Genomic DNA, 20,827 nt, shown 5'->3' on the forward strand with positions numbered 1-20,827 from the left:
CTTGCCTTCATATGAATTATGAAAATAAACTTGTGAAGAAAAATATCTATATTAAAATATAAAAAACTAAAACTTCATTGTGCTTATGGAAAAGTTTAAGAGATCAGTGCCTGAGTCTTCCCTTGTCATTTCTCGTTTATCAGCAAAAGGACTTTGTACCAAGTTACAAGCAGTGCTGGCTCATAAAATATTCTTGACAACATGTCTCATTTAAAAAAATCTTCTAAATCATCATTCCTTTCTAGTTTTCATACTATAAAATTCACTCAAGGGACATTGTTTCACATTTTGAATTTTTTTTTTTGGCAATGATCTAGTGGCTGAGACATACATCTCCATTATGTAAGAAAATGAAACCTCTTACTAAAAAATTTTAGTAATGTAAATAAATTTGAGTTTCCAGTGGGCATTATGACCCCAAACCGATTTTAAAATGTCGTATCATAGGTGCCCTCTCCACATCCTACATATTGGATATGTTCTATAACTATGTAAGTGTTCCTTGGCTAAGTAAACATTAGGATAATGACAAACATTAGGTTTCCCATTTAAGACAAACAAACATCTGATTTTCTTTAGATGAAAAAATAAACAAGTAATTCCCAGAGAAACTTGCAACAGATCACTGAAAATAAACAAGTTCTCTCTCTTTTCAGGTTCTCCCCATTGACTTGTTCTCACAAAAGTGTTTAAAATATTTTGATCATTCCAAAAGGATGAAGGTTGGGCTTTTGTGGACATAAGAAAAGATCAAAGAAAGAGACCTACTTCTTGATTCCACCATGTGGTACTCAGTACTATAAACTAATCCTTAACCTTGAACATAGAAAATGTAAATGGGAGTATTTCTAAAAGGGAATATGCATTGATTCCAAATATCTACAATGAAATATAATAGTATTAAATTGATGTTGATTTCCCAGGATAAAATAAAAAGCAGTAGCAGTAAGCAATCTTAGTTGAACACTCATTTATACAAATGTCTTTAAGAAGCAGTGGCATCTAGAAACCGTGCCCAACCTTATAAACTGCTTGTTGTTCCCTAAAATCTATTCTCCCCTTTCCCTAGTAATAGGCCTCCCAATTTTAAACTGGGCACATAGCCACTCAAATAAGGACTCAATTTCCAAGCTTTCCTTTCAAATAGAGGTGGCTCTTGGACTGTTCTGGCCAGTGCATTGCAAGAGAAACATCATGTGGCAAAGTGTACAAAGCTAAATTCAAAGACCTCTGGCATATACACTTTGGTCCTTCTTCTCTAACCTTCTCTTTCTTTTTGGCTGGAATACAATTGTGATGACTGAGGCTGAGCAATCATCTTGGACCATAAAATGCTCTTGACTACTGCAGCAAAAAATATGGTAAGAGGAGGTATCATAACAGTTCCAGGTGTGATCTGGATGAAAATCCTTGGAGGGTGTTATACAAAATTGCAAAACTAGAAATCAGGAGGTTGGATTAGAATCCTGAATCCACTGAAAGATATCCAGCAAGACACAATCACATTTTGCCTGCCCTGGTTATCACCTAGATTTTTGTTAGTATTTGAGATAATAGATGCTCACCACAGTAAGCCACTGATTTCCATTTTGTGTATAATTGAGACAAAGTACACCTATCTTAAAGAGAGTTGGCTCAGGTAGTTCACAACTGAGATAGGTTTTGGGTGGTTCAGAAACAATGGCACAATTGCTTCTCTCAAGTGTGGTTCTTCACTCAAGGCATTGCTATGATGAGGGGTACAAAGTGATGTGTGCATATGACATTTTCCTGAATGTAAAGTTTTCAACAGATTGTTACAGTCTAAGGGTTATTGATCCTCAAAAGTTTATAAGCACAACCAAAAACAAACTCCAACATAATCTGAAAAATATCTGCACACATAAAAGTAAAAATTAACTCCAATTCAGGGATCTCAGAGTTTGTATAGCTTCTTTTTTGTTGTTGTATTACTATTGATTTCCTGTTTTTTAACAATATTCAGAAAAAATACATAAAATGTCTATTAGATAGCTGGAAAATAAAGAATATTTTCAATTATCAAAAACAAGAAAATTAGGTATCCTAAAATTTTACAAAATGATTAAAGCATGCCAACCTATTTGTTATAATACATGGCCTGAATGTTTCCCTGCTCTATAGGGCCACCTACAGTTTCCCTAGTTGTTCTGACTCTCAGCTGGTGCTTGTCCAAATATAGTATATAGAAAGTGATGTGAACAAGACGGCCAAATAAGATGTCCCTCACTAGTATTCCCTCAACAACAATTTGGCATCCATAGGTGGACAAAAGTGTCTCTGTGGGAGCTGTGGAATCCAAATGCCAAGAGACCCACATATTGGGTAACAGAAATACAGACCTCAGTCTCAGCTGCGGACCCTGAAGGGTCCCATGAACTGGCTCTAGCCCCTCTTGGCCACAGTCTGGAAGCCCCTGGAGAATACTGACTTAAACAGCTAAACACTTACTTTGTGAAGTCCAAGAGTTCAATGGAGAAGTTCTAGCACACTACCGGAGCAAAAAAAGTCCAAGACCGGACACACTGCAGAGGGTAAGAGGAATAGTTCGACTTTATCCATATCACCTCTCCCCCAAGATGGCAGAGCTCAGCTTAAGAGAGCTCTTCTTGGCCTGCAGTTTCTCCCACGGAGGAAAGGGAGAGAATGTCTTCCCCAGGTGTGTGGGACACCACCACAGAGGCTCACTTCCCTCTCATCTCATCCAGAGTACCAAGTCACGAGCTGCATGAATGGGAGTAGCGAGCATCTGGGAGAAGAACAGCCAGGGCTTGGAACATATCGAAGTGGCACGAATGCTACTAACTGTATCACTGACTCCATCGTGAAGGCCTGCCCAAGAGTTGCTGGGATGCCTTCCCTGCAGATCCCCCCAGCCAGCCCAGCTGCTTCGAACTCTTCACATATGCACTGCCACACTCATGGTCGGCTCCCCATGTGTGCTTAGTAGTAACGAGAGCAAGCTTTGGCAGACAGGTAGCAAACACACACTCAGAGCAGGCCTGAGTCTGTGGGCCAAAGGGAAACTTCAAGCACTTCCTTTGGGAAACAAAAGGGAGGCTGCCAGAACCCAGCCCAGTGAACTGCAGGATCAAGAGAAGGCATATAAAGCTTAATAATTCTGCCACAGAGGGAGCAAAAAGTGTGGAGCAGGTGTATCTACAGAAAGTCTCAGAATCCCTAGAAGGGCTAAAGGAAGGTCATTTCTCTATTGAAGTCAGTCAGTGAAGATGGGAGGAAGTGACTGTTACTTCACATGTGAAGAGAGCAACACAAAACTGCAAGGAACATGGAAACAAGGAACTTTAAGGAACATGGAAAACCAACGAAACATGACACCACCAAAGGAAAACAATAATACTCCAGTAATTCACCCCAAAGACATAAAGATCTGCAATTTATCTGATAAAGAATTCAAAATAGCTGTTTTAAGGAAGCTTAATGAACTACAAGAAAATACAAAAAAAATCCAATGAAATTAGGAAAACAATACACAAACAAAATAAGAAGTTTAACAGAGATAGAAATCATAAAAAGAACCCAACAGAAATTCTGGAGCTAGAGAATACAATGAATTAAATGAAAAATGCAATGGAGATCATCAACATCAAAACCGATCAAGCAGAAAAAAGAATCTGTAAAGTAGAAGACAGGAATTTTGAAATTATATGGCCAGAAAAGAATTAAGAAGAAAGAATAAATTATGAAATACCATTAAGAGAAGCAATACGCAAATTATTGGAGTCACAGAAGGAGAAAAGAGGGTGAAAGAGGCAGAAAGCTAATTTAAAAAAATAATGACTGAGAACTTCAAAATCTGGGGAGAGTTTTGCCCACCCAGGTTTATGAAGCTCATAAGTCCCCAGACAAATTCAACTCAAAAAGACCTTATTCAGGAATCCAAGACACAGTATAATAAAACTGTCAAATATCAAAGACAAACACAGAATCTTAAAAGCGGTAAGAAGAAAGAAGTTTGTCATTTACAAGGGAATCCTCCCTAAGTCTATTAAGGTAATTTCTTCACAGAAGACTTATAGTCCAGGAGAGAACAGAATGATATATTCAATTTGCTGAAAGGAAAAAACTGCCAACCACAACCACTTCATCCAGCAAAGTTTTCCTTCAGAAATGAAAGAGAGATAAAGACTTCTCCAGACAAACAAAAGCTAAGGGAATTCATCACCACTAGACTGACTTATAAGAAATGATGAAAGGAGTTCTTCAAATTAAAATAAAAGGACACTATTAGTAACAGGAAAACATATGAAAATATACAACACCCTGGCAGAGGTAAATACACAGTCAAGTTCAGAATACTCTCTCTAAAATGGTGGCATATTAACCTACTTAACTCTAGTTAAAAAAAAAAAAAGGTAAAATGAAAGAAGAAAAAACAACTATAGTTACAATAATGTTTTAATGAATACATAACATAAAAGAAGTAAACTGTGACACTGAAAACAAAATATGGGAAGTAAAAAGATAAGAGTTTTTGTATGCAATTGAAGTTAAGTTGTTACTCGCATAAAACAGACTGTTTCATCTGTAAGATATTTTATGTAAGCCTCATGGTAACCACAAAGCAAAAACCTACAGTAGGTACACAAAGGATAATGAAGGAAATCAAAGCACACCATGATGGAAAATCATCAATTCACAAAGGAAGACAGCAAGAGAGAAACAAAGGAACAAGGGAACTACAACACAGCCAGAAAAAAATAATTTGGCTTTGTAAGTACTTATCTATTAATAATTACTTTAAATGTAAATGAATTAAATTCTCCAGTCAAAAATAGAAGGAATTAAAAAAACAAGACTCAACAATATGCTGCCTACAAGAGACTCACTTCGGCTTTAAGGTCACCCACAGGTTCAAAGTGAAGGAATGGAAAAAATGGTCTTAAATATAAGACCTGAAACCGTAAAACTCCTAGAAGAAAACTTAGAAAAAAGGCTTCTTGACATTGGTCTTGGCAATGATTTTGGGGATATGACACCAAAAGCACAAACAATAAAAGCAAAAATAACTAAGAAGGACTACATCAAACTAAAAACCTTCTGTACATCAAAAGAAACAATCAACAAAATGAAAAGGCAACCTGTGGAATTGGAGAAAATATATGCAAACCATCTCTCTGATAGTGGGTTAATATCAAAAATATATGAGGAATTGTACAACTCAATCAAACTTAAAAATGGACAGACATTTCCAAAGAAGACATACAAACGGCCAGCAGGTACATGAAAAAACATTTAGCATCTCTAACCATTACGGAAATGCGAATCAGAACCACAATGAGCTATCACCTCACACCTGTTAGATGGCCATTACAAAAAAGACAATAGGTAAGTGTTGTAGAGGATGTGAAAAAAAGGGAACCCTTGGGCACTGTTGGTAGGGACATAAATCAGTGCAGCAACTGTGGAAAATAGTATGAAGGTTCCTTCAAATATTAAGAATAGAACTACCATATGATTCCCCTTCTCTGTACATATCCCCTTCTCTGTACAAGATCTTGAAGATACCTGCACTCCCATGTTCACTGCAGCATTATTCACAATAGCCAAGAAGTGGAAACAACCTAAGTGTCCAACTATAGATGAATGGATAAAGAAGAATATTATTCATGAGAAAAAAGGAAATCCTGCCATTTGTAACAACATGGATGGTCCCTGAGAACATTATGCTAAGTGAAATAAGTCAGACAGAGAAAGGCAAATACTGTAGATATCACTTACTTGCGGAATTTTAAAAAGCCAAACTCATAGAAATAGAGTAGAAGAGTGAGTAGTTGCCAGCCACTGAGGGTTGGGGGAATGCAGAAACGCTGGTCAAACAGTACAAACGTCCGGCTATAAGATAAGTAATTTCTGGGTATCTAACGGACTGCGTGATGACAACAGTTAACAATACTGTGTCATATACTTGAAAGCTGCTAAAAGAGTAAATCTTAAAATGTTTCACCACAAAAAAAAAAAAGCTAATTATGTGAAGCAATGAAGGTGCTAACTAGCCTATTATGGTAATCATTTCACAATATATATGCATATTAAATCAGCAGGTTGTACCTTAAACTTATGCAGTGTAACATCAATTATATTTCAATATAACTAGGAGGATACTACAAGATATTGAATATAGTTCCCTGTGCTATAATAAAAAGAACATAAAAACAAATATATGTATGTACATGTATGACTGAAACATTATGCTGTACACAAGAAATTGACACATTGTAACTGACTATACTTCAATTTAAAAAAAACCTAGGGGGAGAAAATGAAAAAATACTTGGCCCTTATTGATGCTGTGATATTTTTAACTGCATATATTACAATATTTTGAGATAACTTTACATATTTTCCTCAAAAAAATTAATCCACTGAAATGGGAGAAGAGGCAGTATTCTATCACTCAGGAAAGAAAGATCTTACAGAAAATTACAGGAAGTTCAAATTAACTCTGGTTGCAGGGGACACCTTCTTTTCATTCATCTAGTGACATACACAAAATTATTAGTGAAACTCAAATTAGGAGTAACAAATACATCCAACCTTCCAAATTTGAAGGTTTTATTACATAAAACCACATCAAAAGAAACAACATTTATTAAGTAGTGCAGTTAATAAATACATGGCATTTTTTTCAGATTATCCTTTATACTTCTTTCCCCTTTTCAACACAATTGTATTTCATGATTAAAATACCAAGCCATTTTTCTATAATGAGTCATAATAGCATCTTGAAAATTTTGGCAGCATATAGGCTACTGTCAGAAATTCCTAAGGCAAAGCTTTTGGGAGACTATCTTGCATTTCATTGTCACAAAATCCATTATATCAGGACAGATCTCAGGCTGCCTGAGTAACATCTATCTGAGGGTTATAATTTTGTCATAAAAATTTACTCTCACATGAACTTAGCATAAAAGGTCTCCGTCCAGAAAATAGGAATTGAAATGGATATATTACACTTGAACTGCTTTTTTGCTCACTTATCCTTCAATTACAAGCCTTAAGTTCACTGATGTCAAGAGAGGTTAAACCAGAAAAACGTAAAACAATTTTTGAAATATGTGAGGGAAATCTGACACCTAACGTTCCAAATGCATTATTATTGCCATGGTATCCCTGAAGTGTGATTCATTTTACATTGTGGATTAAAGGCTTAAAAGACTGTTAGTGAAACAAAGAAAAAAACCCGTATGTATCATGTCACATATAAAAGAAATTGCAAGAACACTGGTTTTTTTATTATTAAAAAAGTCTCCAATTCCTTTTTTTCTTAAATCTCTGCTTTGCAAAACAAATTTCAAGAGGTAATCAAATTTAAATGGGGCAAAGAGCAGGGAGGTGAGAAGGAAAAGTTTTGGGAATTGCAATCATACTGTAATGATCATATGAAAAGTAACATTTGCATCGCACTGGATAATATAAAAATTGCCCTCACTTGCATGTCTGCATTTGATCACAACTCGATGAGACTGAGTTGGGGGAAGGCTAGTACTAACCCCATTTTATGTATTAGAAACCATGGCTCAAATTACTTAAGTGACCTGTATATGTAAAGTTGCAACTTGAAATTAGATCTTGGCACTTAAAAAGTCAAATTATTTTCCTTATACTACATGTCCAATGGTTATCACTTTCCTGGAAGGCAGAGAGATAAAGAGGTTATCTAATTTGTGAGTCACCAATTTAGGTTCTAATTCTCAAACGTTGCCAAAGGTGTATCATTTTAATGACCCATCGGACATTCATCTGAATGGTCTAGATTTGAATGTGTATCAGAATCACCTGAGGAGCTTATTAAAATACAGATTGCGGGGCCCTCCCCCAGAGATTCTGAAACAATAGATCTGGGGTGGAGCACAAGAATTTTCACTTTTAACAAGTGAAATGCTCAGATCATGCTATGGCTGCTGGTCCAGTAACCACATTTTGAGAAAAACTGACATAGAATAATTCTAAATGTTCTAAAGTAAAAATAATTCTACTTTTCAATGATTTTTTAAATAATTTTAGTGATCTTTATTGAAGTGTGTGGTGTGTGTGGCTTATTTGCAAAAGTAATTTACCCACAAGTTTTATTTTCAATTAAAATTATAGATAAATCAAATAGATGAAATAGGGATAATACTTCCTTTCAATTTCTATCTACTATAAATAACGTTTGTAAATAACAAAACCCAAGTGTTTAAACAAAGATTTACATATTTCAAATCCATTACACATTAAAACAATTTAAAATGCACATAAATAAATATAATAAAGGGTCCCTCCTTTGAAATGTTGATTCTACAGATTTTAAGATAATGGGCATTAATGTATTTCTATTATTTATAATTATATCATATTTTTATTTACCAATTTATTGAATTTTTAAATGTTTGAAGTTTTTATGTTAAATGTCATATACAAATTCATTTTTAGAACCAAAAAAATGTGACTTCTGCCAAGGCTCGGGTTCACTACAGCTACATCCAACTGAGGAAACCCCGGTTTGGTTTGGAGGAAAAATTTCTTCAGCAATGAGCAGGAGCTTTCTTAATAGTGAAACTGCGCGAATTCTATGAGAAGTATCTGCAGAAGCCTTTTTTGGAGTTAACAGCATTTGGCTCAGTGAAGACTAGTGGGAGAATCCCAGCCGATACAGTTCTTTGGCTGACACATAGAAAGCTCGATGGGGTGATGGGATAATCTGAGAACTTTCTTCTGCTCATGCATCCCTTGATGCTGTCACTTGACAAAACTCAATTGAATCTGCTACAATTAATCTTTCACAAAGGCAGAGAAATGAAGAAAGGTAAAGAACACATGTCTGGTCATTTTGGCAGAAGACTAGAAAGAAAAAGAGTCAGGAAGAAAAAAGTAGTATAATCAGATTTTCCTTAGCCACTGCCCCAAACCTCCACCCTCTTCCAAAATTATTTAAATATTCTGCCTCTAAGCTTCATTTTAACCTCACTGTCCATTTCATCCATTCCACTCAGTCTACAAAGAGTAAGGCTTTGAGATGTCAGCTTTCTTCAGACTGTGGACAAGGGCAGCCCCATGATTCTGGCGTGTCCAGTATATTCCTATTTACTACTTACTGATTTTTTTATCAAAATAACCTTATGGAAGTTAAAGATCTGTTATTACTTTATCTTATTCTAAACCAAATATGCGTCTGATATACATTTTGAAGGATGAAAAATACAGGAACAACATTTGAATGTACAACAGATGCAAAAGAGCAGATAAGGACCCTGAAGTCGCTCCAAGGCCAGTTTGAAGGGAGGCTTCATCACTTACTAGTCATGGCCCATCTGTGAAATTCAGATAATAGCACCTATATCACAAGGTTACTGTGAAGATTTTTAAATAACTATATAAAACAAAAGGGTGACCAATTGTTCTAGTTTGCCCAGAAGTGAGAGGTTTCCCAGGACGTGAGACTTTCAGTGCTAAAACAGAGACAGTCCCAGGAAAACTGGGACAGCTGGCCACTGAATTACACTGAAATGTCTCTCCAGCAAAAGTAAATAAATATTAGGACTCCTTTCTCTCCCCTTCCAATTTTTTAAAAACTATTTCACCTGATAAAATATATATTAATATTTATTAGTAGTTATCATTTTGCTATTAGGTGTTAAATACGTTACATGGATTGTATCAGTTACTCTTTAAATGAACCCTTAGGGCTAAATGCCATTTTAATCACTCCCATTTTGACAGATGTCAAAATGGAGGCACATGGCAGCTAAATGCCCTGCTCAAGGTCGTAGACCTAATAAACGGAACAACAGCCATTCAAACCCTAGCAGTCAAATTTTAAAATGTGTGCACTGAACTCCTTCCACTCAGTGTGGTCCTCAGACCAGCAGCCTCAGATCACCTCGGAGCCTGTTAAAAACGCAGACTCTCAGCACCACACCCACCCCGGACTAAATGACCCACCATCTGTGCTGAGACACTGTGCTACAGCGCCTGAGACATCTACAGCTGGAAAGAATTCTGAATTTTGAGCTTTAGATAACACGAGCAAATTCTCATTCCATGCCCCTAATTTGAGAGGTCACAGATCTGAAGCCCAGAACCTCTAAAAGCCACACAGAGACTTAGTGAAGGAAACTGAAGTTGAACTAAAATAGAACTTGCATCTCTGCAAGAGACTCAGCTACACTGAGCACTCTTGAAACTGAAATAAACCCAAGCAGCGCTTTCTTAAAATTCAGGTTTGGAGTTTTTTCCCCTCAAAATGCACCTACTCAGAACATGACCAAAACTATGCCTTTCTTCTAATACAAATGTATCAGGAAGTGGGGCAAGCAGAAACCAAAACATCTAAGCATTTTGAAAAGAAACCTTGAGCTGATCTACTTTTTGTGCCATGCAAGTTCTTGGCTTTTATATAAAACTGAAAACAGGAACAAAATTCATAATTAGGAGACTTGCTTATGTTTAGCACAGATTTAGAGTTTTGAATACAAATATAAATTAGCAAGTATTTAATGTTCTTTTCAAAACCAAGATCTTAGCAGAGACAGTCTATCAAGCACTCTTATCGAAAGCTGAAAGCATGGCAATAAAATCTCATTTCAGGCTGAAACCAGACACACAAAGTCAGAAGTGATGAAGTCATTATCGTTTGCTAGATTAAAAACACTCAGTCTCAATAACAACTCAGACCCAGTTCAGAGTAACAGCTTCAGTCTATCAGAGTAAATATTTTCTGTGCCAAAATATGTTGGGTACACAGTCTGTACCAAATTATGTGTTTAATTAGCTGCATTTCATCAGATGCCTTTATACCAAGGCTATCTCTACTATATGACATATTTTTTCCATATAAACTGACTAAAATAGTCACTGAAAACAACTGCATTTAGAAAATAAGACTATAATTCCATATTCAAAATTCCTCAGTTTATATCTAAAGATTTTTTTCATAGTGTTTCTTTTTTTAAATAATGCATAAATATCTTATTTTTTCATTAAATTTAAGTTGGATTTTTAAGGCTTTAGCTTCAGGTATCACAAGTGACATATTAGGCTATATTCGAAGGGAACTGACATTTCTGGAGCGCCATGCCAGACGCTTCACATCATTTTATTTAATCTCCCAACAATGCTATGTGACAGGTATAAATAACCACCATATAAAGGAGAAAACTAAGACTCAAAGAATCTAAGAGATTCACCCATGGGTTTCACCAGAGGGGCAGCGTTAGTATTTGAACCCAGGTTTGAGACCCAAACACGATGGCTTCCAAAAGTGACCGTAAGTTCTTGTGGTCCATCATTCAAGGCCTCTGGAGTTGAAAGCGAACTGTTTCCTGTCTAACAAGGGAAAGTTTACATCACAGACTCACAAGGAATGAGGAAATGATGTTCCTTCCAGCCACCTTAGATCCATGTCTCCATCCCACTAGAGCCCACGAAAAGGCAAAGGGTTACAGCTCTCCCCTAGTAATGAAGAAAATGGGGGCACTGTTCCATAGGGTGCAGGTTCATCCAGGAGCTAGTCAATGTCATCCAACAAGCCAGGGACAGTAATTCTCCCAACAATCCAGCAGACGTGACACCATGGCTTGAACCCTGGTGTGTGGACCATAGTTCGTCTGGCTTCCCCAAAGAGAAAGCCACCAGGTTCTCCCCTTCATGCATCCCACTGTATCTACAGCTCTTATACAGAGCTGCCAGGCGTTCAGAAACTAAGTTTCCCGTACACAAGCCTCTACAAGGACTGCTAAATGCCAGCCACCCATCTCCTCAGCAAACATAGCATCTGGCCCTACATTCAAACCTCAATCCCACAGTCAAGTTGCCTGCTCTCAGAGTCCATAGACTTCAACTAACTTACAAGACAATTTGGTGACCAGAGAGCAGTAAGATCGAATTTTAAAATGGCACTTGCTTGGGAGACCCAGGTCCCAAAAAGAGTGTGTCCTAGCAGCCTTTATCAATATTGCTTCCTCAATTCAAATTCACTGCTCAGACCCTCACAGAGCCTTTCTAAAAGGTTCCAGTCTAAGCGAGCCTCCTCCCTCTCAGTTGCTCCCAGAGTTTGAGCCGCTGACTTTGGTAAATTATTTGTGTAGGGTTACTCCTGAGCATGCATCTGTACTCCTGGAAATCAGCCACTATTGCATGGACTTATTTTTTATTCCTCAGAGCACCTAACACATCTATAACATAGTAAAGAATAAGACCAATGCTGGCAAGCTGCTTCAGCAGGGCCTCCTGGGATAACAATGCCTAGGTGGGGTGACCACTGTCCAGAATCCAACATGCAAAAATGTGATTAGGCGTGAACAGGCTCTGGTAAATGAATGTGTGTCAATCAGCTCACCATGGTCTGACTTCTACAACGAGAATGCCAAATTATTAACTTAATGTAGGCTTATGGGGTTGGGGTGAACTGGAGAACGCAGAGTAGATACACTTGGGATAGACAGGTGGCATCCAACCCAAGAAGTTGTTAAAGAGGCAAAAATGCAAACAGGCTGGGAAAACAAACGTCGTAAGATCATGCTAAGTCTCAACTTTATGCATGTTGGCCTAGCAAGTATCATGGAAAAAACCAAGCCAGCACAGTGCTTCCCAGCAGCCATCTCTGTCATCATCGCCATTCTTACCTTTTGTTCAAAACAATACAGATGTCTCTGCTTTCCTACCTCAGAGAAGCCTGGAAATTGGGGTGTAGGGGACAGTACCACCCCCAGGGGTGAAGTTAGTGCCCCTAGAGGGTCACCTGCCTCCAAAGATCACTTTCTAAATATGTTCTTTATGCTCCTACGTCCTTGTCTCAGCCTCTGCTTTTAGAGGAACACAAATTAAGAGGGAAATGAAGGCAGGAGAAATGGCCAAATCATCCAGAAGAGATGAAAGACAGGCTTATGTGGATAATTCATACAGCATCCAGGATTATTCTTAAGGCCTTAAGTATCAATTTATCAGAAACTTTTTCTGACTGTGAACAGAAGTTACCAAATTTCCAGCGATATGTGATTCACTTGAGGAAATTAATAAAACAATTGGTTTAGTCAAATAGAAAACACCAAAGAAACACCAATGATGATATTATCACTGCTAAGGTGCTAAAGAGATGGAGATCATGACAAAGCTTATAAAAAACAGCCTAAGCCTGTAAAGCTATGCATAATTGCCAGTAACTGTTGCTGTTATATTTAATTTTTAATTGACTTTATTTTTTAGAGCTATGTTAGGTTCACAGCAAAATTGAGCAGAAAGGACAGAGAGTTCCCATATAACTCCTGCCCCTTCACATGCAGAGCCTCCCTCATCAACATCTTGCACAAGGATATACATTTAATACAATCAATGAACCAACACTGACACATCTCTGTCACTCAAAGCCCTTATTTAAAGTTCACTCTTGCTGTTGTACAGTCCATGGGTTTTATATTTAATTTTAAATTGCAAAATGATACACAAAAATGAGACCTTCCCTCAAAATGTTATAGTATGTGCTCAAAAAAAAAAAAACAGGTGGATTGCCAGTGAGCTAGCTAAAAGTCCTCAGAATAGATACCCAGGAATCCTACACAACACACCAGTTAGGTCAGTTCTTGACACATGGCAGAAATATATATTCAGACAAGTAAAGAACAAGCTCACTGAGAAGGGCGGAACCTCACGGTCATTCCCAGTAGCATAGCTGAGCCACTGCAAATCCTCACACTTTGAATCCATAGACCATTTAAGTACTCTTTGAGAACACAATATGAGTAGACAAAATCAAGATAACTCCAATCAAACTGGCAGAATAGTTGTTATCAGCTTGGAAGAAAAAAGACAGGAGATAATGACAGAGCACTCTTTTAAGAAATGATCTGTCACCAATGCTCCTGATGCCTCCTGATGAGTGGAAAACACACACACTGAGGCCTCCAAGTGGAAAAAAAAATGATTCACCAAAGCAAAATTCAGAATGTGAAGTTATTTCAAGAACAACAGCAAATTTATTGTGCTCATATTTGTATTTTTATGTATGTACTATTGTAATGTATGTTTTCTAAAACCTGTCTAAAAGATTTTAAAGTATGGAATAAAAATCCTAAGTATTAAAAAAGTTTTAATCTAATTAGTAACTTTTTTCTTTCTTAGTGACACAATTTGATGGCATCTCAACTTCAATAAAATATGGCAAGTGCTTACCAAATCATGGGAAGGTCTAGGGGAGCAAAAGTCCGTATAGCTGACTAATACACTAGGCTTCTCCCCTAAAATGCAACGCAATCAGTACCTTTAATATAATATAGGGGATGCAGATGATGGTTAAGTTAACAACAGACAACCTGCACCATTGCTTTGAAGATTCTGAGGCTTAGGACTATTATTCTCAATTCTTAACTCACTCCCCAATAAAGTGGCACCTCTGTATTCTTTCCCACGTGACTTATCAGTGCTTCCCACTGTGGGCAGAGTATCTATCTCAGCCTATGCAGTTGGGCTTGGCATGTGATCTGCATGGGATGATGGAATTTTAGCAGATGTGATACAAGCAGAAGTTTTAAATATGTTTGTGTGCTTTGGCCCACTGACTTACATTTCTGTGGTCTGCAGTAAGGAGAGCATGCCCCTGGAGAGACGCTGGCACCAGTGAAGCAGACAGGAACCTGATTCACAGCCTGGAGCCAAGGCTAGCCAATCCCAGAGCCGAGCCGAGCCACAGACAACTCACAGATCTGTGGAGGAGAAAATAAATGTTTATTATTGTAAATCCCAAGAGTTTGACATTATTTATTATGCAGCAAAAATTAATGTAGGATTAAACATACAGTATGTAAAATGGTGCTTGGCACTAATTAACCACAATTCTTTCAGGAATCTTATAAATTATACTGAACAATAAAAATATAAGTAATATATTTAGAGTCTTTGTTTAAAGATAATAACAAATATGAATAGCAGGTCTTCAATAGTTAAAAAATGTTACCTCTTTGCATTTTTCTAGATCAAATTAAATCTAGTTTGATTACCAGGCATTAGGGCTAGCAAGAGAGCTAATAGCTGTCCTTTTTCAATCCCCATCCCTCTCTTCTACGATACAAAACCCCAAGACTTACTTAGTTCCAAACAGAGGGGGAAGGCCACACTTTTTAGAAAATTTCTGGAAGTAACAGTGATTTCAAAAAATATTTCATACCTTTCTGGGACATCTAAGACTTCAAACTGTATAAGTAATGCATGCTGTCTATGTTGTTAGAATCTGAGGGAGTAAATGTCACCCATTGTCTTAATTTATATTTATATTCCTAATTACTTAAATTAGAATTAGAATTAAGAGGATTTTACAGGGCTATTTGGAAGTAATAGTGGCTTTAAAAAAAAAGAAGATGGTCTATCACCATTTTAATTTAATGTATCCTTAAAAATGTAATCAGAGTAGTGTAAAAAGTCAGAAGAGGATTTGTTTCAAGTGATATACGACAAGTTTGTGCATATGCAATTAAGTATACATCAGAATAAGTGTATAGAAAACCATTCAAAGAACAGCATCATTCTTTGAGGGGCAATTTGGCAATACTTATCAAGAGCCATAAAATTTTTACATCCATGAACCTTGAAATCTCATTCTTAAAATAAATGTAAACCAATAAATCAAAAGAAAAAGATATATTTTTAAAGATGTTATACTTGTCTCTAGTAGTGAGATATAAAAATAACCTAAACATCAGAGAGCTTTGATAAATTCTGTGTAATTTTTTTAGAATATCATGCAATGTATTAAAAATAAACAGTGTAGAACCATTAAAATAAACAAAAAGAATAACCCAAAAGAAGTACACTCAAAATAATGCAAGGTGAAAAAAACTTGTAGCATAAAATAATGTGACTGTGTACGGCTAAGGATTGGAAATGGAACACAAAGAGCTTGCATATAGTATTCTAAATTCTACACTTACATTTACATTCTAAACATTCTTTGTAAAAATAAAACTATAATACAAAACTATATGTTACTAGCAAAAAAAAACTAAAAGTAGAAAAAAAAAAAGTTGGTCCCTAAAAATAGTAGCAAAGGGAGGTAGATCCATTTCCAGATTCTACTAGGAAGGTGAACAGGCATTACTGTTGGTTCTCACGCCCAAGATCAACCAAAGACACCAAGATATGAGAAATCCTTGAAACGATGACAGAGAGCTGTTCCGAACTGCTGTGAAAGAGGAGTGGCTTCAGCCAGCACAAGAGGCAGCCCAGAATAAAACAGAAAAGGTACTGTTGGGACAAAGAATACAAACCCCACACCTACAGTAACTCAGACTTGGTCCAAGTGATCACAAAAGAAAAAAAATAAAAAAGGAGACCCCACGGCAGAAACCGCTGTGATATGGTATAAAAAACAAGGTCATGACTTTAGGAAGTTGCTATGCTGGAGGAAGACTCCCCATCTAAAGCTGCTCTTTCCTGAGGGGCAATGAGCAAAGCCCTGCTTTAATTTCTTTTTTTGTAGTGAAGAGTGACTGATTCAATTTTTCACTGCCTAGGCCTGTCCACACTAGCCCTTATGCACACACCCTACTTTCACCTCCTGATCTGACTGTAGTGACAGCGACAAGGGTCTGACCTTCCCCTATATGTATGGCTTGATAGAGTCAAAAACACCCCAGGAAAAACAAGCCCACAAACCTAGAGGATAAGATATTTGAGGAGTACAACTATCTGGATTCTAAATTCCATCAGAAGCAAAAATATCTAAACTAATAATGTTAAATCAGCTTAATAAAATATTTTTTTCAAAAAGGGAAGAATGTCTCAATGTGAAAAAAAGAAAAAACACATTAAAAAGAATCAAGCAGATATTTTAAAGGTAAGACTGCAATAGTTGTAATAAAGAACAGAAAGATAAGATACATTTTAAAAAGGACAATGCTGAGAAAAGAAAGAAAAGGCAAAGAAATGAAAAATATAAAAGTCAATAGGTATAAAGAAAAGAAACAAGTGCTAAAATCCAAATAATATAAATCACAGGAAGAAATTTTAAAAGAGTAGTAAATAATGTACATAAATGTCTCAGATTTTTTAATAAGAGAACTAAGATTAAAAAAACCTCTAGAGTGTCAAAGAGGAGAAAGAAAAATCCACACATTATAAAAATCTAAGAATAAGAAAGATAAAGTCTCAAAGCTAGCAAAAAAAAAGCATATCCACATCAAAGGAATACGAATCAAATTATCCAAGAGCAACACTGACTATAAGAAGACTATGGAAGCAGAATTTCCGAAAGATTGAAGGAAAAGAACTTAGAAATTAGAAGTTTATATCCCCAATATCAGTCAAATGTAAAGGCTTGCTAAACATATTGTCAGACAGATAAGGCCAGAAGGTTTACCATGCAAAGATCTATGCTGAAAACAGGGTGGAGATTGTCTCAAATAAGAGAACAAACAAACACAGGAGATGCTGTAAGTGATATATGAATAAAAGAGATCCAATATCTTGGTTGTTACCTTAAGTTGGTTGCTATCTTAAAGAGAAGGTGAAAAGGAAATCTATTATCAAAGTAAAAAAAGAAACATATTCACAAAAAAAAATCCTATTTAAAATCTTAGATACTATCAGTATGTTGAAAGTTGGATCTCACAAGGGATGTGAAAACAAGCTAAACAGTATCTCACAAAGTGCAGTCCACCAAACTGGTCTGTGAACTGTTCATTAGCTCTTGACAAGAGAACCTCACCAACCACACTGCTTAGTTCAGCTGACGTGATTTTTACATATTTTCTCAATGAAGGGAGCAGCATTTTAATCTACGTTCTGCCATGAGGTCCTTATCTCCTTATGGATCAGTAACAAACAATTTCCAGATCAGTATTTTGAGAACATATAGCTATCAATTTAAGGAGGGAGGGAGATGAAATGGGTGAAAAGAAATAAAAATAGGGGAAAAAAACAGAAATAATAAGCTGAGATATTTAAAACTGGCTCAAATACATTAGTAATCAGCATAAATAAATATGAACTTTAAAAGATAAAAGTCATAGTTTTGGATTTTATAAAATCTAAAATATGCTATTTATAAGATATACCTAAACCATAAGAAAACACAAAGGTTAAAAGTAAAAGGATAGAAAATGAAATATAACGTAAATACAACTAAAACAAAATTGCTGTAGCTATACTAATAACAGATAAAATAAATGTTAAAGTAAAATGTATTATTAGAGACAGATAATTCAATTCCCTACTTAATCCAATTCTCCAAGAAGATGAAGTAATTTTAAACATGCAGTTATCAATAAAATTTCATTAAAGCACATGAAGTAAACTTATTGGAATTGCAGGGACAGAGTAATAAATCCACCATCATAGTGAGAGATTTCAGCACACCTGTCTCAATTCTTGAGTAGTCAAATAGACAAAAAAATCAGCAAGAACATTTAAGACAGAACTAAAAAACTTAACCTAATGAACATACATTGAATTCTGCACCCAATAATTAGAATAAAAATATTGTTCTCAAGTACATATGACTATTTACAAAAATTTATCATAAATTAGGTCATAAAGAAAGCCTCAACAATTTTACAAAAATAAGTATACAACTAAGTTGGACATTAATAGTACATATATAAATTTTTGATCCCCACTTATTTGAGTTTTTTAAAAAACCCTGATAAATAACCTATGGATTAAAATGAGGACATAATGAGAAATTTTAAAATATCTAGAACTGATTTAAAAATTTTAAAACTATATATCAAAATTTATATGATACAGTAAAAACAGTGATCTGAAGGAAAGTTACAGCTTTAAACATGAATATTAAGGAAAGAAATGAAAGCCCCAAAATTAACAAACTAATTGCCCAAATTAAGAGATTAGAAAAAGAACAGATAAAACTTTTAAAAAATACAAGATAAGGGATAAGCAAAAACAAAGATAAAGTAGAGAAGACTAACAAAGCCAAAGAATGGCTATTTGGAAAAACTAACAAAACAAAAAAACTTTAGCAAAATTAATCATGAAAAGTAGAGAGAAGACACAAATGATCTTATAAACAAAAACTGAGACAATTACTACACAAAAAGTAGAGGCTAAAATGATTTTAAAAGGCTTCTACTTCCAAGCAAGATAGTAAATCAGGCACCCGAGTGACTCACCTGCCAAAAACAACTAAAAAAAAAAAAAAGACAAAAATATGGAACAGTAATTTTTATATATTGGTTATTAGGCAACAAGTGACAGTGAGTGATGCCTGAGAGGGGAAGATTTGAAGTGAGCCCCATAATTACCCCCAGCTTACTACCTGAAGAAAGTTTTCAGGCTGCCACTCAGTAAGTATCTATAGTTATCTCTTAACACATTGCTAGTGGTAACATAAATTAGTGCAACCACTTTAAAAAAGAATTTAGCATTATCTTCTATACTTGAAGATTTACATAGCCTGTAGTCTAGCAATTCCACTCCTAGGTATATTTCAAGAGAAACTCTAGCACATGTAAGACAGGATGCATGTAAAAGGTTATTCACACCAGCATGATTCACATTAGCATAAACCTGGAAATACCACAAACATCCACCCACAGGTGACTGGATGAATATACCATAGTATACATACAGAGCAGTCAGAACTAATAAACTACACGGGGACATGTTGCCTTATGGATGACCACTAATATTGTAGTATTAATGTGAAAAAGTCCCTCAAGAATAGGTTCAACATGAGACTCTTTCTGTAAAGTTAAAAATACATAAAATAAAATCTAAATAGAAATAAGTAGAATTACAAATAATTTACATAAAAAGGAAAGCAGCTTCCACTTCTAGGAAGATAGAATAGATGTATTTTTTCCAAATCTTCCAACTAAATACAACTACAAATCCTGAATATAATATATAAGACTAACATCATGCTGTATATCACATCCCCATGACATTTATTTTATAACTGGAAGTCTGTACCTTTTGACCTCTTCACTCATTTACCCCCCTCCCCAAATCCTGAATGTCTGGAATACTGGTGACCAGTGCTAATACAGGCAGCAGCCAGTGGCATCCACCTGCTCATCTCTCAAAGGTTGTCAGAATTTTCTCTTCACTACTCAATCATATCTACTTACACAAGCAGTTCAGGCAGTCAATAATGAAGAAATTTCTTTTACCAGAGACAAAGAGATATTTCACAGTATAGTATGAAGGATGCAATTTCTTCAGCTCATCCTGCCCCTAAGCACATAAAGAAGCCAGACTATGTGATGATAGGCATTGTACCTGACTACAGAGACAGCATAGAAGAATGAAGATCAGATTCAAGGGCTCTGTCGGGGTCCTTGGCTGGACTGGTCATGTCCTCCTCCTGGCTGGGAAGACTTTAAAGGTTGACATGACAACTGAAGAGAGAGATGCTCTTTTCATCGAGCAATCATCAATCATGATGAGGTTTTCCAAAATCTCTTTGCCCCTCTGTAAACAAGGGGTTATGATATTCCTGGCAGTTGGCATCTTTAGGATTGGAGAGATATTATGAACTTTGATGTCATGGTCTATCACAATGAGCACTGTGGAGACACCTCTGAAACATTTTTGGTGGGCAATGTAGATAAATGTGGTAAAAAGTTAGTGGAGGTTACCAAGAGGAGTAGAGATGAAACAACTGAAGCCTGCAAAGTGCATCCCCATCTCTTTAACTGGAAACATAATCAGCCACGGAACTCATCAGAGAGGTTTGCAAATGTGCCCACATTTTATGGACATGGGCAGCGACACCTTTCCTTTGCCTCTAATGCTGGACAGGGCCAGGCCCTCCGCACCCAGCTGCGGGACCGGTCCCACCGTGAGGGTGGCAGCCTAG

General features: G+C 36.2%; 1 pseudogene; it reads left to right on the forward strand.

Annotated features, from left to right (window-relative positions):
• Positions 1 to 2,746: 2,746 nt before the first annotated feature.
• LOC102525431 (methionine aminopeptidase 1D, mitochondrial pseudogene) lies at positions 2,747 to 20,827 on the forward strand (annotated as a pseudogene).

This window comes from Vicugna pacos, chromosome 1 (assembly GCF_048564905.1).
Source record: "Vicugna pacos chromosome 1, VicPac4, whole genome shotgun sequence".
In the NCBI taxonomy this organism is placed as follows: Eukaryota; Metazoa; Chordata; class Mammalia; order Artiodactyla; family Camelidae; genus Vicugna; species Vicugna pacos.